General features: G+C 42.7%; 1 protein-coding gene across 4 annotated transcripts in view; it reads left to right on the top strand.

Annotated features, from left to right (window-relative positions):
* The first annotated feature begins 3,431 nt into the window (after positions 1-3,431).
* The window catches only part of Rad54l2 (RAD54 like 2), a 103,313-nt gene continuing 80,881 nt past the window's right edge, over positions 3,432-25,863 (top strand). Inside the window, exons 1-3 of one of the 4 annotated variants that reach the window (XM_087562895.1) lie at positions 8,032-8,086; positions 13,086-13,134; positions 16,517-16,606. The gene's annotated coding sequence lies outside the window, so the exon portion shown is untranslated. 4 annotated transcript variants of the gene reach the window in all.

Here is a 25,863-nt window from a genome sequence, read left to right as displayed (position 1 = left end):
AGTGGAGCTGCCCATTCCAAGCCTCCAGTGACTGCTTTTGAGATCACCAACTGAGAGGACCACCGCACTCAGTCACTTAGCTTAGCACCTGCAGTTCTTCTCCATGCTAATGAGGTATCTAGATAGTCTTAACTTTCACCCAGTGACCTTCCCTTCTTGGATGTTCTTACACCTTACTCTCAAACGGACTAGATCCCTGGTTCCACTTTTCCCTTCCTGCCACTTTATTTGTCCCAGATCCGCTTTCTCCTTCTGGTCTAGCTGTGGACTCCTGGACTTTGCCCTGCCTTCTCAGGGCAGGCGAATTGGCAGCTCCTGACATCCATGCAGAGAGGCAGAACTTGATACTACACTCCCCTCTGTTCTCTTCTCTCCTCTTTCCTCCTCTCCCCTTTCCCCCTCCTGTTCCTTTCTCCCCTTTCCTTCTCCTTCCCTCTCCCCTCCCCTTTCCTCATTTCTGCTCCCCACTTCCCTCCCCCTCCTTTCTCTCTTCCTTTTTTTGAGATTGCTAGCCTTAAATTAGGGCTTCTCCTACTGTTGCCTTCTAGATGTCAGGATTCAATTTGAGTTTCCAAAAGGCCCAATCCATTCTTAATTTCATGAGGAAAACAAAGTAAAACTTTCAGAAATAGATCCATTTGTCTAATGCAAGGAAGAAGGTCCCAGCTCTCTTAAAGATTTATTTATTTTATTTTGTATATGAGTATACTGTTGCTGTCTTCAGACACACCAGAAGAGGGCATTGGATCCCATTACAGATGGTTGTGAGCCACCATGTGGTTGCTGGGATTTGAACTCAGGACCTCTGGAAGAGCAGTCGGTGCTCTTAACCACTGAGCCATCTCTCCAGCCCGGTCCCAGCTCTCTTAACCATACTTAAATGAAGATCCATCAATAGACACATATGTGTATAATCACTCCGGGGATGCATCCTAAGCGTACAGACGAATTTGAGGATGTCAGGAACCCCAAAGATGGCGGTGAAGATACAACATCATTTGGGTAGTCAGAGAAGTTCCAGAAGGGCAAAGCAGCAGTGATGTTTCAGAAGAACAGTGGCTTCCTGGGAGGAAGGAATAGAAGAGACTTCTATCACTAGGGGAGCCATTGTTGGCTCTTGTTACTCCAAGCTAAGTCATGGAAGAGAAATAAGTTCTTCACATAAGCTCACTTAAGTAAGTAAAGCTCCTTTTTTGAGTCTCTGGCCAGTTTTACTGGTCTCATCTTTGTCCCTTAGGTCATCTATAGGACTATTATCTGTACATATTTAAACGTTTGTTTTGTAATTTTCGAGAGATGGTTCTAATAGCTGCACTGATGTCACATGCCTTTAATCCAAGAACTTGGGAAGTAGAGGCAGGTGGATCTCTGAGTTAAGGCTAACCTAGTCTACAGAGGGAGTTCCTGGGAGCTGGGGCTACACAAAGAAACTTTGACTTAAAACCGGACACACCACACACGAAAGAAAGAAAGAAAGAAAGAAAGAAAGAAAGAAAGAAAGAAAGAAGGAAGGAAGGAAGGAAGAAAGAAAGAAAGAACAAGCCTAGACTCTGTGACAATCCTCCTACTTCATTCTCCCAAGTGCTTGGGTACTGGGCATATATTATGGTAAGTTTTTGAACCTTTTCAACTTTTTTTTGGTAAGATTTCTCTGTGTAGCAGCTCTGGCTGTCCTGGAACTCTGTAGACTATGCTGGTCTCATTTGCAGAGATCTGCCTGCCTCTGCCTCCAGAGTGCTGGGATTAAAGGCCTGCATCACCATTGCCTGGCCACCTGTGGTGGCTATTCCTGGTTGTCAATTTGACTATTTCTGGAATGAACTACAATCCAGAATTGGAGGGCACATCTGTGATCCTGATCTTGAGGCTGGAAGACCCAAGTTTCTGACCTGGATCTTGACCTGGAGATCTTGAGGTAAGGGGGCCATGAAAAGCTTTGGCCCAGTCAAGGTAGTATACACCTTGAATCCTAGGAGACTGAGGCAAGGAGATCTCTGAGTTCAAGGTCAGCCTGGGACAAAGAAAGTCCCAGATCCAGGTATAGTGGTACACACCTTCTGCTGGAGGCTTACCTAAGGACATTGGAAGAAGGAAAAGATTCACTCTTCTTTGACTGTTTGCACTTACTTGCCAGCACATCTCTTGGGACCTACTTCTACAGAAGAGCAGCTGAAACAACCAGCCTCATGGGACTGAGCAACTACTAGATTCTTGGACTTCCCATCCACAGCTGCCCACTGATGGGTTAATTGGACTACAGACTGTAAGTCATCACAATAAATTCCCTTAATATATAGAGATGGTCTACAAGTTCTGTAATTTTAGAGGATCCTGACTAATATACCACCTCTTCAACTCTTAAAGCCAAGTTTGCTTTATCTTTTTTTTAAATATTTTATTTATTTATTTATTTATTATATATGAGTACACTGTAGCTGCCTTTAGACACACCAGACAAGGGCATCAGATCTCATTACAGATGGTTGTGAGCCACCATGTGGTTGCTGGGATTTGAACTCAGGACCTCGGGAAGAGCAGTCGGTGCTCTTAACCACTGAGCCATCTCTCCAGCCCCGCTTTATCTTTTACCCAACGGATTCCCTACTAGGAAGACGCCGGAGAAAATGAAGGACTGCCCTCAGGCTGCAAAGGGAAGTAAACCAGGTTTGAGGCATGCTTTGTCCATTTATGGCTTAGGATTAAGTTGTTCTTACATCAGCAAAGAACTGCTAGAAAACTGAGTATGTTGCTCTCTAACCCACAGTCCTGCTTTTCAAGGGATACTAGAATGGCTTTAAACATCAGAACCCATTTGTAATATCCAGAAAGATAATCTAAATGAAAATGTATGTGTATGGCACATCAATAAAAACTTAGGTGCAAATGACTGATACTCAGAGCCTTTCAGAAGGGGAAAAGGGAGAAGGGTATCAATGAGTCTCAGAAGTCAAGCAGATGAGTGAGAATGGAAATTTGAGAATATGTTAAATTTATGTTACTTGTTTTGGGGGAGTATCTGCAGCATATCTAAGTTCCAAAATGATAGTTTGGGAAAGTACACTTGTACTTTGATAACCTAATTTGTTCTAAAAATAACCATATATGATATGTGGAGTTGTGAAAGCACAGAATAGAGATTGGCTTGAGAAGGGAAATTTTATACTCTTAATTTCAGGAGGAAAACAAAATAAACCTTAAAAAAAAAGCAGACCCATTTATCCAATATTTTCATCCTGCACCCATATTCAGTTTGGGGGCAGGGAAAGAGCCAAGAGAATATAGTGGAAAGAGACAACAATACAGCTCATATGAAAGTGAAGCTAACAATCTCCAACTTCAGGGAGAAAAATCCTGTAACCTTAACCTGCATTTGAGTGTCAGCGATCCCTCCTCCCCTCCTCAGTCACCCCAAACGGGGCGCCGCCTCTGCTAGTCTTCTAGATAATTCTGCAGACAGCTGCAGCCAACAGGAACTCCGGGCAGGTAGGGTTGAAGGGGAAAAGAACAAGAATTACATGGCATGCATCAATTCAAGGGAAAATAACTTTTGTTGGAGGCAACAGCTGTAGTAGCTAGCATTGACTATGAACAGCACCGGCAACGAACTTAAACCTCATATCCGCACTATCTAGTTCCCGATATGTTTTAACGTTATCCCAAATTGAGGAGTGTAAGAGCTCAGGTTCATTTGTACTGATTAATGTGTGTTTTGAGTAGTTAGTGAATGCAAAAATCCTTTCAGTTGGCTCTACCAATTCCAGGCAGGTTCTAGCATGGGATTGTTTTTGTTTTTGCTTTGTTTCGTTTGGTCTCACTTATTGCAGAAAAGATCTTCTGTAGTAAATACACCTTATTTACACAAGAATCGCCGTTTAGTGTCTTTTCCTGGGAAAGAACAACAGGACTCACAGCGGAACTTTGCTGCGGGTGGCTTGTGTTCCCGTCCGGGTGGCCGGGTGAGAGGGCCGGGAGGGGGAAGCTTTCTGGCGCGGACCGCGAGCGGAGGCTGAGAGCGCCGCCGCCGGAGAAGACCGACCCTCGGCCAGAGCCAGCCTGCGGCGCCCGGGCCTGGCTGGCTGCTTCCCGCCTCAGTCGCTTCTCCGGCTCCCGCCGCCGCAGACACCGTCCAGGCGGGTGCGGCAGAACGCGAGGTCCTACGGCCCAGCCCGGTCCGGTGCGGCCCGGATCCGTGGCACGGGAGGTGAGAGCCCCTGCGGTCCCCTTACTCCCTGCCGGGGCCGCTGGGACCCGCAACAATGGGGACGCGGCCGGAGTCCCCGGCGTGCTGCAGTCGGGGGTAGCAAGCTACTCCTGGCGGCTTGGGCCTTGGGGGAGCTGGGTCGGACCTGGGAAACTCCAGTGACTGGAGGCTTGGAGGGGGTCTTGGCATCCACCCGGGACTTCAGTGGCTTGATATTTGGGGATTTCGTTGTCAAGGAAGGCAGTCGTAATTACCGAGACCGAACTACAGTGGCTATACGCTCTTGATTTTTTATTGTAACACCGGCACCCTAGAAGCTGATCATACCGTGGCGTGGTGTGAGGGAGAGGGGTTGTGCCTCGAATTTTAGGGGCCTCTGTGGCTTGATTCCCTAATGGACATAGGGGTGCGTCTCTGAACTCCCTCGGGCAGTCTGAGAATTTGTTAGGCTGGGTCGGGCTTGGGGAGAAGAGGCATGGAGAGTTTAGCTTCTCAGAGGTAATTGGTGACTAGTTCCTGGAAAGGCACGAGCTTAGTTGGGCACAAAAGAGTTGAGCTAAGAGCTAAATGGACCCTTCACGGCTAAGATGTATCCGAGTTAAGAGTGGTTCTCAGGTAGGAAACTTGTCACCGGAGTAGCGTTAGCTTCCTTGGGTTAGGAAAAGGCCGATTCTAGCTGGGGAAGGAGGGAGAAGATGGCCGGCAGCTGCTGGGGTCGAAGAATTGGCTTTATGTGGGTCATGGTGGCTGTCTGGGAGTAGAACAAGAGCACTTTGCAGAGTGGGCTTACTGATAGAGAATGACCTCTTACTGCGGGGGAGTGTGTGACTCAGATCTGTTAGATTACTGCTCTTGCTGGCGGATGTGGCTGACTGTGTTGGTGCCTGGACTTTGAAGCTGGAATGGGTATTTGGGGGGGCTTAATGAATTTGTTCCAGAGGAGAGGACAGTGTGGACCTTTCCTTCTTACTCCAAAGTCAGTGTGGTGGCTGTCGCCGGCAGTCACTTAAGTAAGGAATTTCTTAGCGGTATCTGACTTTAAAGCTTTTCTCTGTTCATTTTTTCCCCTTTCCCCTCTTTTTGAATTGTGACTCATACTTTGTTTTTTAGCACTGTGGCTATTGTTTGTAATGATCCACAAACTTAGACCCCATAGTATGTTGTAATTCATGGAGCTTTCAGTACAATTCTTCTAAGTCCAAACTAATGTACAAGGCTTCACTAACCTGTTTTTCGTATATTTTAATATATGTAACTATAGAGAGGGATGTGAAAAATCTATCATTTCTGCTTCTCAAGCTCTTTAGACCCCTAAATTCATGAAATTTCATTATCTCTTACTGCCATGAAGTGATTACATAGAATCTGCTAAATCTTTGTCATTATCATTTCAGCATCCTTGCGCTTACGGGATATTATCTTTGCTACCAGTATTATCTGTGCCCACTGCTTTTGATCTGTACATTGTGTTTCTGTGTCACAGTCCATGTCACTAGCGGCAGTGTGTAAACTCCAGCTCGGAGTCTTATAGCTGTGCACCAGAGCTTTGCATGCACTGTTCAGGCAGAAGTTGGTGTGTCACTTATAAATATTTAAGGGAAAGCTATATGTACAAAGCCATATCAGGATCAGTGCACCCTCTGAATTGATCTTGAGTGTATAGGATATGTTACCTAGTTGCAAGCTAGTATTGTCAAGTGAGAAGTGAAGCAGTTCTTTGTGACCCTGTACTGATAGTTCTAGTTCTAGGGATTTTTTCCCCTTAAATTTAAGAATAACTTCTTAAATTATTAATTGCTAGTCCATCATGGTACATGCCTTTTGTCTAGAACTCTGGAGGCAGAGGCAGGTGGATCTCTGTGTATTTGAGGCCAGCCTGGTCTACAAAGTGAGTTCCAGAACAGCCAGGGGCTGTTTGTTACACAGAAAAACCCTGTCTCAAGAAAAAAGATTTCATTACCATTATTATTTTAAATCTGCATATATGTTGGTGTAGACACGTATGTATGTGAGGGTGTATATGGAGACTAGAGGTGTTACTCTTCCAGGAGCTAGAGTTACAGGCAGTTGTGAATTGCGAAGTTGGCGCAGGTCCTCTTCAAGAGCAGGACTCTTAACTCTATCCAGCCTGGAGTTCTTAAAACTCCTTTTTGAGAGAGACTTGGGGTTCGCTATGTATAACTAGGTGGCCTCAAATTCACAGAAATCTGCCTGCCTCTGTCTTCAAGTGCTGGGCTTAAAGGCATGTGCTACAATGCCCAGCTCTGGTTTGTTTTTCGTGACAGGATCTCAAACTGTAGCTCATTTGTGTAGAAAATCAATATGTTGTCCACACTTCAGCTTGACCTTGAACTCATCCTCCTCAGCCTCCCAGTGTTGTGATTAGAGGTTCATACTCTGTAAGTTGTTTGTTTATGCATAAACTGGTGATCTTATGCCAGTAACTGTTAGGCAGCTCTATAGTGGGAGTAATTTTGACATTCTAATAATGCTAGCTTATAGTTAAGTTGCTATACATGTATGAAGAAATGACTTAGGCATAGGAGAGTTTTATTAAATATAGCAGTTAAGTTTTTTTTTTTTTTTGGGGGTTTCTCTGCATAGACCAGTGTGGCCTCAAACTCAGAGATCCTTCTGCCTCTGCTTCACTAGTGCTGGGATTAAAGGCCACCACTTGTCTGGTTTAACTTTTTTAAAAAAAAATAGTACATTGATTTTTCAGTAATGATAACTACTTGTCTTCACAGGCTTTCATGGAAAAGCTTATCATATATCCGTTCTGGTGTGGGGTTGCTTTGTGTTACTTTATTTAAATATACTTGTTAACTCCTAAGTACTTATGTAGTGGGGAGAGCCAAAGGGCAAACACTTGTCTCTGTGTGCTAGGGTGAGCAGTGATTTACAAATACTTTATGTTTAGGCCGTTAAGTATGCCATCACACTGTGGTTTTGAGGGAATGAGGACTTCGTTTACTCTCTATTGATGGCCTGGGGTACTGCCCCCCTGTAATAACGGAGATAAGTTGGGGTAAGGCCCCATCTCGATTTTTCCTGCATCAAATGTAGAGTAAACCAAAGTTTTTCCTTAGTTAACCACCCTAGTAAAGGTTTTCCCTCTGCTCTATTCTGTTTTTGTGTCTTGATGAAAAATAAACTTAAAATCAAGACACTTACATACTAAATACTTGTAGAGTTTTTCTTTCATCTGGGATTACTTGGTGAAAGAAAGTGAAAACCTGCCATACATTGCTCTGAAGGCAAGGTGATTACTTGAAGTATTTTTGGTTACTTGAGTGACTCCATTTCAGCTTTAAAGATATTTCTTTGTTGTGGCTTTTGAGACAGGGTCTCATGTAACCCAGGATTGCCTATAACTCTGGACGCTTCTGTTTCTACATCACAATTGCAGTGATATCAGGCATGTGCCATATCTGGCTAGACTTTTCCTTTCTCTTTAGAATGTCTAGTACAATGGGAAGAGCAATCTTTAGAGTCATTCTCCCTTTGCTTCTTTTGTTTTTGAGATAGCCCAGGCTGGCCAGGGTCTCATATAACCCAGACTAGCCCTCAAACTCTTATGTACTTGATGACTTTAGATCATGTTAAACTTTAGATCCCCCTACCTTTACCACCTGAATACAAGGGTTACAAATGTGTGCCACACTCTGGTCTTGTTGTGCTGGTGATCACATGGCAAGAAGCACTCGACCAACCAAGTTGCACCCCAGCCTTTACATTTGCTTACTGCTTGTTTTTTTGTTCATTTGTTTTTGAGACAGGTCTACTATGTAACCCTGGTTAACCTTGAACTTGCTCTTCTCCTGCTTTAGCCTTCCAAGTGCTGGGATGCACCACCAAACCAATATTTCTTGCCTTTTACCCTAGGTAAGCTTGTGTGTATACATGTGCATGTGTATGCATGTTTATGTGTGGATGTGTGGATGTGGAGGCAAGAGGACAACCTTGGATATCTTTCTTAGGTTCCATCCACCTTGTTTTTTGCGATAGGGTTTCACCAGGCAGTGGTGACACATGCCTTTAGTCCCAGCACTCAGGTTCAAGGCTACCCTAGTTCCAGGCTGTTTCAGAGCAAGTTCTGAGACAACCAGAGCTACACAGAGGAACTCTGTCTCAACAAACAAAACAAGGACCTGGGGAGATGGCTCATCCATTAAGAGCATTGGTTGCTCTTCTAGAGGGCCTGTGTTTAATTCTCAGTATCCACATGGCCCTGCATAGCTGTGTGTAATCTCAATTCCAGTGGATATGGTATCCTCACACAGACATCCAGGCAGGCAAAGCAACAATGTACATAAAAATAAAAACAAAAACAAAAACAAAAACAACGGAAAAAGAAAGGAAAGAGTTGCAGAGACCAGACTGTGAAAGATCATGCCTTTGATCCCAGCACTCAAGAAGCAGAGGCAGGCCAATCTCTGCATTCAAAGTTAGCTTGGTCTACAGAGCTTGTTCCAGGACAGCCAGGGGCTACACAGAGAAACCCTGTCTACACAAACAAACAAACAAGCAAAAATAGTCCCAGAGATAGGGTCTTTCACTGACCTTGAACTTCCTTAAGTAGGTAGACTAGCAAGCTTGGAGATCCACTTTCTGTCTCTCCAGCCTTGGGACTACAATCACATGATACCATATCCAGGCTTTATATATGGGTTCTGGTGATAAAACTCCGGTCCTCATGTTTGCACATCAATCACTTTATCAACTTAGCTATCTCTCTAGCTCTTTGTGTAAGTTCTTACCTCTCTAACCACTATAACCTACAAGTTACAGTGAGGGATGGAGATGAGGGTATAAGTGCTTTAGAGATGATCAGTGCTGTTAATAAAACTTAGCATGAAGCCAGATGGTGGAGGTGGCACATTTCTTTAATCCAGCACTGGGGAAGTGGAGGCATGTGGAGTTTTGAAGTTAGCCTGATGGAGTTCCAGGCCAGCCAAGGCTATACGGAGAGACACTGCAAGTTAGCATGTGTTACTGCTATATAAGGACTGCAGCCATACCACCTCTTCCTCTTCCTCCCCCACCCCCCCCCTTTTTTTTTTTAATTTTGAGAAAGGTTCATACCATAGCCTACCAATGCTCAATTGTAGGTGTCAGCCATTGCACCTGGACTCAGGAGCTGCTGTTGTAAGTAATGGTGGTAAAAAGTAGCCAGGTACTGCGTAGCAATGAGGGACTCAGTTGTGTGGTCTGATGGAAGGTAAGCTGTGCAGTGTGCATCTGCTGGTGCTCAGGTGGGAGGAATCCTGAGATTGTCTTTTCGAGTACTGGCAAGGAGGAGCACATAGAGAGAGCTCAAGGTCATTATTGGCACTTTTAGTTTTCCCCTGGCAATTTCTAGGGAGGATCCAGAAGGAAACTACTTGGCATGCTAAACTTAGAATTTAGCCCTCTGTTTACACATGGCTTTTGTAGTTTTGTTTGTTTAATTTTTAGTTTCAGTCTCTCTCTCTCTCTCTCTCTCTCTCTCTCTCTGTGTGTGTGTGTGTGTGTGTGTGTGTGTGTGTGTGTGTGTGTGTGTGTAGGAGGAGGAGGAGGACAGAGGGGTATCAGATCATCTGGAGCTGGAGTTACAGACAATTGTGAGCTACCTGATGTGGGTGCTGGAAATCCAAGTTGGGTCCCCTGCAAGAACAGTGTGTACTCAGTAACTATGGAGCCAGCTCCCCAGCCCTTAGACATGCTTTTCATAGGCTGAGGTCACAGGCTTTGTTAGAGAATTATTCAGATTTGTTTGTCTGTCTTTTGGGACAGCTTCTCTGTGTAGCCCTGACTATTCCGGGAATTCATAGATCTGCCTGCCTCTGCCTATGAGACCTATGCCCAGTTCAGTTTTCCTGACTCAGTTTTCAAAATTCCATTAATATTCAAGGGGAAAATTAAGGAATGACCATAGTGATTTGAAATAAGTGATCCTCAAATCTTTTGCAGTCCTACCTTAGTGGAATCATCCCTTCATTTGAGAGTGGTCTTCAATTCCAGTTAAGAGTAAATGATTTACTGGCTTGGAAATCCCGTGATCATCTGGCATGTCTGATTCAACATAGTTTGTAAAGATCTTTTGACTTGGCCTCTCATATCTCTTAGTTTCTTTTCTACTGTAATTACCCTGATACTTGAGGCCAAGTTATAATAAAGTTATGAGTGGTTTCGAGACTGACTGACACACTTTTCAGAGGCCTAACTGAACTCATTGTTACCATTATTCAGGAAGTAAGACTATTTGACCAGACTTTATTGGGGAATTTGAATTCAGTGATTACGAAGCTACTTATATCATTGGTCTAATGTACAAATGCTGAAATGTTTAATGTTGTAGTGAACTCTGAATACAACATACTTTTTTTTTTTTTTTAAGTGTGTGGTCAACTTTAAGGCTTGAGTGCTTGAATCAAGAATTCAGACATCTTCTCTCCCTGCACATAGCCCACCTTCCTGAGGGATTGAACTCATGCTTTCTGCATGTGGCCAAGTGTTCTACCATTGAGATTTGTCCCCAGCCTTGCTTTTGTTCTGATTTGTTGTTTGTTTCCCTACATCTGTGCCTAATGAATCTTCCTTGGATGTCTATCTCTCCTTTGTGTATACACTGCAGTTTGGGGGTACTTCTGGTCACACTGAACTGTTCAGTTTTGGTATTCTCCCATGTTTTCTATAACTATGTAATCAAGCCTCATGTGTAAAAAGTGACTGTTCAGTTTGTACCACCAGGTTCAGACAACTGTTGTCGAGCTGTTACTTATTTCAGACTACACAGAGATAGGACTTTAAAAAGATTTAATATGTTTTAAAAATTTATGTATATGTGTGTATATATGTGTGTGTACTACATGTACGGCTAGTGCCCTCAGGTCAGAAGAGGGCATCGGATCCACTGGAAGGGGAATTATAGGTGGCAGTGAGCCAGCTAGTATGGTTGCTGGGAATCAAACCTGGGTCCTCTGCAGGAGCAGTAGGTGGTCTTAACCACTGATTTCTCTAGCCCAAGAACAGGATGTTTAATTTATTCCCTTTAAAAAACCATTTCTTTATGTAAATATGTGTATGTGTTTATTGCGTATGTGCTTGTGAGTGCACATGTGGAGGTCAGTGAACTTGTAAAGAACTTGTGATTCTCTTCCCTCAGTCTTTCAGTGCTGGCATTAAGTGAGCATCACAGTTTTGTTTTCTATCCTTCTATCTCAGGACCTTACCATTACTGGCACAGAGAAGCGACTTGGCAAAGTCTGTTGAGTGAGCAATTAAAAGACCTGTGCTTACGAGTGGTCTGAAGTCGCTTGGTATGCTGGTGGTGAAGGTCCTGATCACGGTCACATGTGACCTACCCTGACACTGAAGCAATGCCTCTGCTTCTGTGTTCTAGGTTACTGAAGGCACTGCCATACTTTGCTGTAAAAATAGTGTTTATTCCATATCTTTTTCTTTAATCAAGGGTCTTGCTGTGTAGCCCAAGCTGGATTTGATCTTGCAATGCTCCTGCCTCAGTCTTCCAAGTGTTGGAAATACTGGCATGTGCTACTAAACCTGACTGTTCATGGGTTTGAGGCTGGGGACTGTTACTTGATCTTTTTGGATCTTACATTTCTGTGGTAGCAAATGTGGCAATTCTTCCTTGATGTGGCTGTTTATTGCTGTAGGCATTTTGCCCTCATGCGTAAAAAGTGACTGGTTTGTCCCACCAGGTCCAGACAACTGTTGCCGACCTGCCACCTATTTGTGAGTGGGAAATGAATTCAGTAGTAAGATACTGTGACTTCTGCTAGCTCTGCTGGACTTTTTGAAGGCCTTGACAGATTCACTGCCACTTTACTCGGGAAATAGGATTATTTTACTAAGCTTTATTATGGAATTTGAATTCAGTGGCTTTGAAACTGTTTGTTCCACCCTGCTAAACCCAGTAGTGAAGTTGATAAGATTCTTTTTCCAAATATTTCAGGTTCTGATTTGTTTACCTAGAAGGTACAGAAGTATGTTGTACCTATATTATCTTGATTATTAAAAATAAAAACATTCTATCTACCTACCTACTGTGTGCAAGCAAACGTGTGTGGAGATGAGAGGACAACGCAAGGGCTTGAGTTGATTTCCTTCTGCTGTCATAGTCTACCTTGTATTCTAGGAATCAGCTGCAAATCCTCAGGCTTAACGCTGGACTTTACCAGCTGACCCATGCTTCCTGTCTTACAATCTTTCCTTCTCTTTCCTTTTTTTCCACTTCGTTTTGAGACAGGATTTCTCTTTGTAATGTTGGCTGTTCTGGAGCTTGTTCTGTAGACCAGGCAGGCCTGGAACTCAGAGTTTCTTCTGCCTCTGCCTCCCAAGTGCTGGAATAAAAGGCATGTACCACCATCACCCTGGTTTTGGTTTTGGTTTTGGTTTTGGTGGTTTTGGTTTTGTGTGTGTGTGTGTGTGTGTGTGTGTGTGTGTGTGTGTGTGTGTGTGTGTGTGTGTTTGTTAAGACAGGATCTCATTGTAAAACCAGGCTGGCCTTGAACTCTTGATCTGCCTACCTGTCTTCCAAAGACTTTCTCAATGTTGAGATTGAAAGCATGTCTCACTACAAGTGACTTTCTTGATTCTTAGTGGTAAAATAACATCATTTAAATTACTGTGGTTTGCTAGCATGACTGTAATCCCTGGAGGCAGGTGGATCTCTGAGTTCAAGACCAGCCTGGTCTATATAGAGTGTTGCAGGACAGCTAGGGCTCCACAGAGAAACTCTTATCTTGAAGAACCACTCCCCTGAAAGGAACTATTGTGATTTAATTTTCATGGCTGATCAGATCATATAGAAATCTTTCTGAAAGCTGAGTGTTAATAAGATTATTGCAATTTCAATAATGTACTCGCTGTTCTCATGCAGGTACCAGACTGCAGGAAAAGAAAGCTTGAAAAAAATTACTGTAATTAGGGTAATTATGAAAATCCTTGCTCTCTTATTAAGTATACCTCGTATATATGTTCTTTTTGTCTGCTGTGTGTCATTTTGAGACAGTCTCATTTCATTCTGTGGCCAAGACTATCCTGGGAATCCTCTGGCCTTCGCCTCCTCCTTGCTAAGATGATGAGCACAGGCTGCTACATCTGTTAGACTGTACTTCTTTATTAGTTAGCAAGATGATATAAGGGTGACATGTCACTGCGCCTGATGACCTGATAGAACCCAAACCAAACCTAAACAATAACTTTTATGTATTTATTTTATGCATTTACTTTATCTTCTCCCAATAACCCAGAGGCAGACACTCCCTCTTTACAAAGAAGCAAATAAAAAAAGATGAAGTAGATTCTTTCATTTTTGTTAATTATTTCTGTTTATTCATTTTGTCTCTTTTGAAACGGTCTCACAGTGTATTTCTGGCTTCAGACTCACAGAGATCCACTTGCCTCTGCTTTGTAAGGGCTCTGGGATTAAAAACCACCAGTCTCAGCCATAAATTAAAAACAATTTTTTTCTTTTTTTCGGAGCTGGGGACTGAACCCAGGGCCTTGCGCTTCCTAGGCAAGCGCTCTACCACTGAGCTAAATCCCCAACCCCCAAAAATTTTTTTAAAAAAGATTTGTTTTATGTATATGAGTACCCTGTTGCTTTCTTCAAATACACCAGAAGAGGGCATCAGATCTCATTACAGATGGTTGTGAGCCACCATGTGGTTGCTGGGATTTGAACTCAGGACCTCTGGAAGAGCAGGTAGTGCTCTTAATATGCAGGAATGCAGGTGTTCACTGAGGTCAGAAGAGGGTGTCAGATCCCTTAGAGCTGGAGTTGCAGGCAGTTTACATGTCCTGTGACTCACAATTACCTACAACTCCAGCTCTAAGGGATCTGATACCCTCTTCTGACCTCAGTGGACACCTGCGTGCTCTTGAAGCCTCTCTCCAAATCTTGCCCTTCAAAGGCAAATAGAGGCTGGCTTTTGGGTGCTAGAGGTAGGCTGCAAAGCCATTTAGTGTCTGAAGCTTTCAATGGATGTCAGGGGGCAGCTTGGTTAACAAAAGCCATGTTCAAAGCTAACTGGTGCTCTCTGGCTTCTGGGTCAAAAGGAGTGTAGGTCTTATAGGCTTCAAAAGATCTTTCTAGATGTTCCCTGGGGCTCTCATTCTTTCCCTGCATTACCTAGCTCACCTTAGATAAATTTGTGGGCCTCTGGTATCCTCTTGGAGGCGCCCATCAGAATCTGGCAGTAGACTCGGATCTGGCCTCTCCCTTACCTTCAGCAGTGTTAAAATCCCAGTCTGGTTGAGTCAGGGGAAGGCTGCATTTTTGTCAACCTGATCTTGGATGGGCAGCCCATTTGTTCCCAGAACCAATTTCCAGGCGGCTCCCACAATCCTCTCTGTTGTGAAGATGACCTGGAGCAACTGCTGACAGGCATCTTAGGTGTGTCGGTGAGTCAGCATGATTGAATCTAGAAGAGTTATGAGAGCTGATGGTCTTTCTAAGAATGGGGAGTTCTGTAACTTCCAGCTGTAAAGATCATTACTGGCAAATAACACATATGTCATGAACTGTCTCCCTTGAGCATCTGGGGGTCCTATAGCCTGAAGGAGTAAGGCTATATAGAGTTAGCCCTCTGGGTAGTGTGGGCCAGTGTGAGGGAGACTCCCAAGTGGAGTCAGGAGAGTTGGGGGAATCAGGGGCTGCTCCTCCTGCCTATGCTGGCTGGGCAGGGGCAGTGGTGGCAGGAGCAGGAACATAAGGAGGGGGACAGAGAAAAGAGGAAGCAAGGAACAGAAGGGGGATCAAGGCAGGGAGCCGAGGCTGACCCTTCTTTAGAGAAAGAAGGGTGGGGAGTGGCAAGGCCTGTGACAAAAAAGTCTCATCCAAACAGGGGGCTTCTCCACCAGGTATTGCCACATGGTGATATATGGCTCCAGGCCTCATAAACTAAACCTTCACCCTGTAAATGATGGAGAGATGGAAATTCTTCTCAGGCCGACCTACTTTACAGTGGGCCATTCATTCTTGCAGAAGATGGTTAGTTTGTCTGATGAACAAGCACACCTAATAGGGTGCTTTGTGCCTGTCCCATTCTAAAGAAAGATTTCTACTGTGGGACCAAAAGCACACACAGAATGCACACAGCCAGATACAGAAGGACATTCCTGGAAGACAAAAGCAAACCGAAAGGCTGTTCCAACTGTTTTCCTCCCTGTGCATAGTAGGCCCACAGACCACAGCCAGTTCAGAGTCCAGATGAGAACTAGCAAGCTCTCCTGCTTCTGGTAGGGGTCAGGAGTATCCTCCATTGTACCTGCCCAGGTGACAAAATACTGCATCCTCCTTATCCCTCTCGGCCTCCAGATTAAATCTGAAACAGAAACACAGATATGGACAAGACAGAAGACAACCAGGGAGCCCAGAACTACTGATTGGCAAAAACACTCCACAATTTGGGTCATGGGGTCTCCGGAGAATCCTGGGCAAGAGCCCCCAAATGTAAGGGTTCATGATTCACCAAAGAATGATACCCCAGACTCAAGTAGTATATAAAAGCAAAGAGTGTTTTATTCTGCAGAAGTTCAGCTTGCTGGGGTCTCTCATTCCAATATGGCAATACCCAAGTGAGCTTGAAGGCTGATTTAAAGCACATTAGGAGCATTCCGGGGAGAGGTAGGTGACCTCTATCATTGACACTATCTCTAGGGACGTTCCAGAACCATTGCTGGGGAGGTCTGGAAACTTACTGACCCATTGTCCTTACCTCAAGCCAGGTGGTGGGGCACCTACTGCAGCCTGGACTTGCCCAGTTCTTGGAAACAGATTTAGGCTTAGTCTCATGAACTGGCAATTTGAAGCCTGTCATGGAGTCAGCTTGTCTCAAAATCATTTCTCATCTAAAGTATCTCCTTTTAACTTCTTAACCAAAATAGGTATTTTCATGCTTGTAATTTTTAAATATCTTTTTCCCTATTTGATATTTCTGTTCTTCCTTGTTCCTTTAAATTTGTAATTTGAAACATAGTTTACAAAATTTCTGCATTAATTAATTAGTTAGTAAAGAATAGCCCAGGCTGGCCTAGAACTTCTATTCCAAGTGTTGGGATTATAGGCATGTGCCATACTCCTGACCTCAAATCAAGGCAAGGCAGGGAAAAGAAAAAAAAAAAAAAGAAACTTCAATAAAATCATTTCCTTCCTTCCTTCCTTCCTTCCTTCCTTCCTTCCTTCCTTCCTTCTTTCCTTTCTTCCTTTCTCTTTCCCCAACTCTAGGCAGGGGGAAAAACTTCAATAAAATAATTTCCTTCCTTCCTCCCCCCCACCCCCTCTCTTTCTCTTTTTCTCTCTTTCAGAGAGGGTCTTTCCACATAACCCTGGCTGCTCTGGAATTCAGACTGGCTTTGAACTCAACCTACTTCTGCTTCCTGAGTGCTAGACTAAAGGTATGCATCATCACATCTGGCAATAAATTGTTTTTTGAGGCAGGGTTTCTCTGTATCCCTGGGTGCCATGGAACTCTATAGATCAGACTGGCCTGGAACTCCCAGAGATCCTTTCTCTGCTTCCCTGAGGTCAGCAGGAGATACTCTTACAAGTCGAAATATCTAAGCAAATGTTAGATGTGCTCTGGAGACTTTTTAAGGTAAATATTTTGTATAAATTATAATATCAGATGGAGCCCTTTAATGACTAGGGCTAAGTATACTTTGACTGTTCACCCAACCTGAGGAAGACTCCTTTGTGTTTTCCAAAGCTATTCCTTCTGTTTTATTAGTCCAGAGCCACAGCAGGTAACACAAAGAACATCAGAGCTCTTAGTGGGTTGGCAATAAGGAGGACTCCAGGCAGTGGCACAGAAGTTCTTCGGCCTAATAGGAGCTTCAGGCCCACAGAGTGGCACCCTTCTGCTTGTTCTCTTAGATCAGAACGGGGCTCAGCAAAGAGCTCTAGAATGTAAGAGTGCAAAGGAGGAAACAATAGAAAGTTCTCAGGTGAGAGAAACATGGAATGTAAGACAGGATGTGGAGTTGGGAAGTAGGAGGCAGGAGGATCAGGACTTGAGAAGTGTCTTAACACTGCTTGTGAAGTTCAGGGCATCCTGAGCTATATGAAACCAGCTCTCAGATAGGGTATGTAGATATAAACACAACAGGACCTACCAGGAACGTATATGATGCCATCCACAAGTCTTATGGACAAGAGGCTTCAGGGGGGTCCTCCAGGGGGAAAGAAGAGAGGGAGGGGTGGAGGAGGGAGAGGTAGTCCAAATGTATTTAAGTTGATAACCAAGAATGGCCACCACACATGGTGAGCATCTTGAAACTTAAAAAAGTCCTCAAAGTAACGAATAGAAGATAACCATGATAGTATTTCTCTCTCCTTCCTTTCTTTCCTTTAAAAAATTACTTTGGTCTTTTGAGACAGGCTTTGCTTTGTAATTGAGGCTACTCCAGATTGTCCTGTCTCAACCTCCTAGATGTTGGCTATAGGCATTTACCCACTGTACCTGGCTTATTTCCATTTCAGAAAGGAAATAAACATAAAAAGACCTAATCACTTGTGAAGTAGCCCCTAGTTCTGGCTGGTGTAACAAAATGACATCAGTTGACCCTCAAGTTCTGGAGGGTGAGGATCCCAGAGCATATGTGCTGGGTCACTTGGTCCCTGGTAATAGCTGTCACCTGGTGTGCAGGTGAGGCCTTTGTATTATATACTCGGATGGCAGATAGATATCTCTTGGTTCTTTTTCTAAAGCACCACTTCTATTTAAGGGAGGCTTGGACCTTTGTGATTGAATTACCTCTCAAATGTCCCATCTCCAGATACATTTAAAGGTATTAAAAATTCAGTGTAAAAACATGAGGGTAGGAACTGGAGAGAAGACCTAACAGGTAAGAGTGCTTACTACTCTCGCAGAGGACCTGGGTTCAGGTGGTCCACAGCCTTCTGTAAGTCAGTCCAGTTGCAGAGAATCTGATGCCCTCTGGCTTCTCTAGGTACCTGCATGCAGGGGTGCACATAAACTCATACGCAGTTATACATACACATAAATAATGAAATAAAATTATATAAAAACCTTGAGGGTTGGGGGGGACACAAAAATATTCAAAACATATCATTAATTATTAGTAGAAATGGGATTTGTGTTTTCAGCCATCCCCAGATTTTGACACATTTAGAAACAGGCAGTCTTCAGCTATTGAAACCCTAACCCTAAGTGCTGCCATTTTCTGCAATCCCAGCAACTCCCCCATCAAATGTACATGCATTGCTTTAGAATTTGACCCTTTTGAGCATACTCACCTGCTGATGGCATTCTTTTTTTTTTTTTTTTTTTTTCTTTTTCTTTTTTTCGGAGCTGGGGACCGAACCCAGGGCCTTGCGCTTGCTAGGCAAGTGCTCTACTGCTGAGTTAAATCCCCAACCCCCTGATGGCATTCTTTTTTTTTTTTTTTTTTTGGTTCTTTTTTTCAGAGCTGGGGACCGAACCCAGGGCCTTGCGCTTGCTAGGCAAGTGCTCTACCGCTGAGTTAAATCCCCAACCCCCTGATGGCATTCTTAAAAGCTGCTCTGGGCTCATTGTCCTTCCCTCTGTGACTTTCTGTGTAGACTCTTGTTCTTTACTCCCGGGTTAGCTCACCTCTGACTATCCTCTCTTCACCACACATCCTCCTGAATAACCCCTACATTTAAGGTTCCAGCTACCAAAACACAGTGAGAACATACCCAGTCTATATTTTATTTTATTTTTCAAAGATTATTTATTTCATGTATATGAGTACACCGTTGTGTCTTCAGACACACCAGAAGAAGGCATCGAATCCTCATTACAGATGGTTGTGAACCACTATGTGGTTGCTGGGAATTGAAATCAGGACCTCTGGAAGAGCAGTCAATGCTCTTAACCTCTGAACCATCTCTGTAGCCCTCCAGTCTATATTTTAACACAGTGAGAACACCCAGGCCTCTGACCACAGTCTATATTTTAGTTGTCATTTCAGTGGTAGCAATCCTGTTGCCATCCTGCTGTTCAAGTTGGAAGCCGAGTCACAGGTCAAAGCTCGGGCTTTGGAGTTGGAAATCTGTCAGAATTACATTCTACTGTTTCCTGTCTGTGTGTATTTGGGCAAGTCACTTAACCTCTAACCTCTAGATTCCGTTTCTATGGAAAGACAATAATATTGCCTCTATTCTGGTTTTGTGAAGAGACAGTGGAAGACAATCGTCGAATATTTATAGAATCTTTGATTTATGCCAGGAACATGGATGCTGGGACTTACTGATGAGCAAGACTGCCACCCTCTTTTTTTTTTTTTTTTTTTTTTTTTTCTTTTTTCTTTTTTTCGGGGCTGGGGACCGAACCCAGGACCTTGCGCTTCCTAGGCAAGCGCTCTACCACTGAGTCAAATCCCCAACCCCGACTGCCACCCTCTTAAGACTCCACATGCCATTGAGGTCCTAGGGTTTTGCTTCCTTAGCCTCTGATGTTTTTGCCTTTCTCTTCTTCTTCTTTTTTTTTTTTTTTTTTTTTTTTTTTTTGGTTCTTTTTTTTCGGAGCTGGGGACCGAACCCAGGGCCTTGCGCTTCCTAGGTAAGCGCTCTACCACTGAGCTAAATCCCCAGCCCCTGTTTTTGCCTTTCTCATTGCCATTATTGTAGTTCAATGTCTCATCACTTGGTACTCGGATGGCCACAGCAGCTTTCTGCCAAATTTAATTTTCATGCAGCCACCGGAGTTCTTGTTTTTTCTTTTAAATTGAAATTTTATATGAAGCTACTTTCTTGAGATCCTTCTGAAAAAAAGGGTTGTGGGGAGGAGTTTGTATATATAACTATGGAGGCAGCTTAAGAGCTCGACAGCATAATTGTTAAATCTGCCAATGCCACAGGCAGGAAAGTGGTACTAAGGACTGCGTATTTGCCAGTCTTTGTTCAAGACAAAGCTCAGGTTCCTTAGCAAGTACCCAGGATACTCACGGTCAGAATGTTTTATGGCACCCTCTGTTGTTTTTCTCTGTTGATGAGCAGTACTTCTGTATATGGTGTCATTCGTAGGTCATCCCTCATCAGTGCACTGAATAGTCTGAGAATCTATCATACATAAATGGGATTGTCCAATGGGTGGCTTTGCGATTTGTTTTTGTTTTTGAGATAAGGGTTCACTCTAAGGCTAGGTTGTCTTGGATATTCTCTATATAGCTGAACCGGTCTGCCAAGTGCTGGGATTACAGGCATGAACCACCATGGTGCCTGGCACTTCATTCTTTTCGCTCCTGAATAAACACTATATTTTCTGTAGATAGTCTGTATTTTAGTTCTCTATCCCGTCAGCCGATAGAAGACCCTTACTGTTTTCTCAGTGCTGTTCTTGCGAAGCACATGTTCTCATATCAGCACCAGTTGACTGGCCATCCTTGGCACCTCCAGTCATCACTCTGTGGCCAGCATGTACTCTGTATATTTTTAGTGTCGGCCCCTGCTAGTTAATAATAGATGTTTAATGTTTATACTCATGAGTAATTCTCTCTTCCAGTCCAGAAAATCTATCACTTTGTATTTTCAGCACTTCTCGGATCTGAGCTTTTGTTCCTACCTGGAGTCTCCTTCCTGCTCTTTGCATCAGTTGTGTAATTTAGCTCTGCCCTGCTTTAGGGGCTGCCTCAGAGTCTGTCTCTACCAGGGGCACTAACCACTATCTAAACCTCAGATTCTCTGGCTTCTTCATTGACCTCTGGTGCAGATGGGTACTGCCACTTATTTTAAGCACTTAATAAATATAGCCTTGAATTGTTTTTGAACTAGACTGATTTTAAACTCATGAATACCAATACTTCCTATTATACCCCTCAGTACAAAAATGTCCTAATTGTTTTTTTTTTTTTTTAAACAGTTTTGCTATGTTGTCCTGGCTGGTTTAGACCTCACTTTGTAGATATTGCTGGTTTGAACTTGAAATGATGGGTTTGCCTCTGCTTTTGACATAGAAGTTATAAGCATGAGCCAATATGCTTGGCACCGTGCTTTGGATATATACAGTACATCTAGCATTCCAATGTACTTAAGTTTTGTGTGCATTTGAGTAAAGTAAGAGGAGAGGTGGGCAGAGAGACAGAAGATTTTTAGAAAGATTTGAGGTTATTTATTTACTTACTTTTTTTCGATTATTTAGACAGGGTCTTTCCATGTAGACCTCACTGGCCTTGAACTTACAGCGATCTTCTGACTCTGCTTCTCAAGCATTGAGGTTAAGGTGTTTGCCAGCCACTGTGCCTGACTATTTACCCTTCTGAGACAGAGTAGTATAGCTGAGGCTGCCCTCCAACTCACTGTACACAACTCACTTAAACTTCCCACTTTCTTGTCTCTACTCCCTATTGTTGGGATTACAGGTGATGATTATAACTTCTTGAGTACTAACTGGAGAAACTGTTTATGTGGTTAGGTGGTGCTCTTGGGGTTGTTTATTATTCTGTAGGGAAAACGAAGGAATAATTGAGGCCTATAGAAAATTATTGACTCATATATAGAGAAATATTGACTTACTAGAATTGATGAAGGGGAGAATCAAGAAGTAGGAACTGCTTACAGACTGGAATATTCATGAAATTACTGTATTGATCCAAGCAGCAAACAACACAAGTAGTTTAATTTCTGAATATTAAATTATTCTGGAATTGCCTTTTCTTTTCGTACTTATTGGAATACTTACATAAAGCTATATTGTATTAGTGTGGGCAATGCAGAAGCTTTTTAAGATTGACTTTAACTTGAATGATGAATACCCTTTTTTTACTTGGAGACTATAACCCCCAGGGCAGCACTGACTAAGAATGGCTTCTGTAATGACCAGTGAACCTTGTTGGCACATGCCAGCCATAGTTGGTCACTGCATGTGGATATGAGTAAAGCAGGCACAGCCTATGAAATAGGGTGCCTGTAAAGATGGCATCTAGCTAAATTTTAGTCAAGGAGGATTTGTTCACTGGTGACTTGGTTTCATAAATAAAGCATACTTGTATAAAGGTAAAATGTCGATTTTATATAGCTATTATGTTATTCATTTACCTTTTTTTTTTAAAAAAAGATTTGTTTATTTATTGTATATAAGTACACTGTAATTGTCTTCAGACACACCAGAAGAGGGCATCAGATCCCATTACAGATGGTTGTGAGCCACCATGTGGTTGCTGGGAATTGAACTCAGGACCTCTGGAAGAGCAGACAGTGCTCTTAACCACTGGGCCATCTCTCCAGCCCCTTCATTTGCTTTTTAAAAATATTTTTAGTTAAAAAAAAGTCGGGGTTGGGGATTTAGCTCAGTGGTAGAGCGCTTGCCTAGGAAGCGCAAGGCCCTGGGTTCAGTCCCCAGCTCCGAAAAAAAGAACCAAAAAAAAAAAAAAAAAAAAAAAGTCATACAACACATCCTGATTATGACTTCCTCTGTCCTGACTACTCCTAGATCTCTCCCACCTCCTTATCACCCAACTCCACGCCTTTTCTTTCTCTAGAAAGCAAACAGGCAAACAAAAATCCAATAAGAAAAATATCTATGTATATATACATAGATATGAAAAACCACAAATGATTTCATGAATACATACATAAAACTTAAAAAAAAACCCACAAAATGCTTTGTTTTATTTTGAGACAGGGTTTTGTTATTTACCGCCGACTAGCCTGAAATTAGCTATGTAGGGCAGGACAGCTTTAAATTCAGAAGGATTCACGCACCTCTACCTCCCAAGTTGGTAAATTTAAACATTAGTTATGTGCACCACTCTGCCTGGCCTTTTTTCTTTTTAAGATTAAAAAAAAATTACATGTGTTCTTGGTGTCTTAGAAGGCCAGAAGAGGGCATCGGTCCCCTGTTTACAGGTGGCTGTGTGCTGTAATATGGGTGCTTGGAACCAAACCTGAGGGTCTTCTGCCATTGAATCATTTCTCCAGCCCCTATAGGGATTTTTGTTTTGTTTTGTTTGTTTGTGTTTGCTTGTTTGTTGGCTTTTTTAGTAAAAGAAAAAGAAGACAACTTATTTACTATGGACACACTGGAAAGAGAGATAAAGAGTCTAATGGCACCCCTCTCCCTCTTTCCTTGCTTCTTCCCTCCCTCCTCCTTCCCTCCCTCTCTTTCTCTTCCTTTCTTTCTTTCCTTCCTTCCTTCCTTTCTTTCTTCCTTCCTTCCTTCCTTCCTTTCTTTCTTTCCTTCCTTCCTTCCTTCCTTCCTTCCTTCCTTCCTTCCTTCCTTCTTTCTCTGGAGATAGGATTTTTCTCTAGCCCTGGAGTGTGTGTGTGTGGGGGGTTAGCCTACTTTTCTATTATCATTCTACTCCTTTTTACTTTCCTAGGACCAGGAATGAAGTTATCTAACAAAAGAATAAAGATGATAATATTAACTTTTAGGTAAAACTACCAACAAGAGATAAAATGGCTTACTTTTTGGATGTATTCAGTCATGTGCTTCCCTCTATTCATATATATGTACTTGTTTTATTATGCTTTTCCTATCCAGGTCAATACCTTTTTGGTAGAGTGTTTGTTTTAGATATTGGTAGTTTTCTTTTCTTTATGTGCCTCACCAGCTTTGTCTTACCTGATCAGATTAGGGTGAAGTAGGAGTCATTGAATGTACCAGTTCAAATTTTTTTTCCTTTTTATTTAGTTAAAAAAAATGTGTATATGTTGTTTGTGCGTGTGTGGGGGTTATGTTGTGTGTGTGTGCATTTGTACGTGCAAATAATGCACATCACAATACAGGGATGAAAATGAAAATCTTTGTGGAGTTAGTTCTCTTCTACCTTTATACAGATTCTTGGCTTCAGGGAATCAAACTCAGGTTGCCAGGTAGGCAAGCACCTTTACTGGTTGAGCCATATTTAATATTAAATGCCAACCTGTCAGAATTTTACATCTCCTTGGAAAAGGATCTCTAGGTATGCTTATAGGGATTTAGATTGGTTGTATTAACTGAGAAGGCAAAGTATGTCAACTGTGGGCGTCACCATTCCCAAGGCTTCCTGTAGTTCTTGTTTTCTGATTCCTGTCAGGGGAAGCAAACTAAAAAGTTGCTGAGAGCTCCTGCTACCAGGACTTCCAGCAACAGTGTACTATACCTGGAACTGTGAGTTAAAATAAATTCCTCCTCCTTTTGCTTTTGTCAGTATTTTATCACAGCATTGTGGAAAATCTAAGATAGCCTTGTTGTTGGCCCTGTTCTCCCATCTTAAGATCTCTGGTAGCTCAGGTTCATTTCTGTTATTCTAAATAATCCAAATGATCTGCAAAGAATACTTTGCCAAGGATACACAGACAGTTATTTCTTAAAAGAAACCAGCCTGAATAGTAGCCACCACCAACAAAATAATCTATTCAATTGAAAAGTGTGACTTTCACATTTACAGTTTCTAAATTGTCTCAGCTGATGCTTCTTTTCTATAGGTTATATTTATTTACCTTGCTAATCTGTCATGAGTAGTCTTGACTCTTAATGTAAGCAAAGCATTTATCTCTTGCTGCTTCTGTAAACTTCCCTTGGCTTGACATAAAAATTATGTTTTAGATGTCTTAAATCTAATGTCGTTGGTGTCTTGCACTTACTCTCTGTTTCTGATGGCTTCAGATACAATTGATACATTCCAGAAGCCCATGTAGAGATTATTTTGGATGCCTCCAATTTCATTTCCCTACAGTATTTTATTCAATCTTTGTAGAATTGGTTTATCTAGTTTTGTCTTAGAAGAATTCCTATTTTCTCATTTTTGAGCCAATTTTGAAACTTAACTTTTGGGTAAAACTTTATTTTAGCTAATGTTCCAGAGATCAGCACCCTGAAACAAATCCTACTTGTTTAGTAATTAGACACACAAACATGTCTCAGATTGTCACATATACAATTGGAAAGAGAAACAGGCTCTCCTTGACTCTACCATTGGTTACCATAAGAGAATCAACATACTGGTGTGTACTAAGCTGTCTCACCCACAGAACTTCCAAATGAGCTGGTGCTCAGCTTATAGTGTGTCTTCCTGAGAGACACAGCTCTGTAGTTGTCTGTGTTGTGCTAGGCCATTGCATTTTCTATTATGTTGCTGGGTCATATGCTCTGGGTATCCTCACAGCCCAGGTTGTAAGTATCGTTATTCCATTTGTACGGATAAGAAGAAGGGGACAGTGCTCCAGAAAAATGGTGTCATTAATTCAGATCTGTGATACCAAAGAGCTCCTGCCCTGGAGTACTACCTTTTTAGAGGTTAAAAGTTGAGGTATGTGTGAAATCTGGTGTCCCGTTATCTGGTGTCACCCTGATAGGGGCACTGTCTGCCCTGGTTACAGAGACCTCCCAAGGAAGTTTGATACTTCTCTAGCTGCCTTCTATCTCTGCGTTTTTGAGACAAGGTCTCATTCAGCCCACAAAGCCTTGAACCCCCTGTGTGGCTGAGCCAGGCCTTCAACTTCTGATGTCTCTGCATCAGTTTCTTGGGGTTGGAGGTTTGAACTACCATTTTCAGCTCTCACTTCCTCGGTTTTCGAGAATTGGGGTTTGTTTGTTTTTAGCTCCAGCTGGCTTTGAGCCACACTTCCTGCTTGAGCCTCCCAAGTGTTTCCTTTGCAGATGTATGCACTGCTCTTGTCTTGGCCTTAGATTCTGTTCCCCATCTTCACCTACATTTCCTCCAATAAATTTTTTTCTTTCTTCTTA

The sequence above is a fragment of the Rattus norvegicus genome, chromosome 8 (assembly GCF_021556685.1).
Source record: "Rattus norvegicus strain SHRSP/BbbUtx chromosome 8, alternate assembly SHRSP_T2T, whole genome shotgun sequence".
In the NCBI taxonomy this organism is placed as follows: Eukaryota; Metazoa; Chordata; class Mammalia; order Rodentia; family Muridae; genus Rattus; species Rattus norvegicus.
The sequence above is the reverse complement of the archived record's forward strand: the minus strand, read 5'-3'. Positions and strand labels throughout refer to the sequence as shown.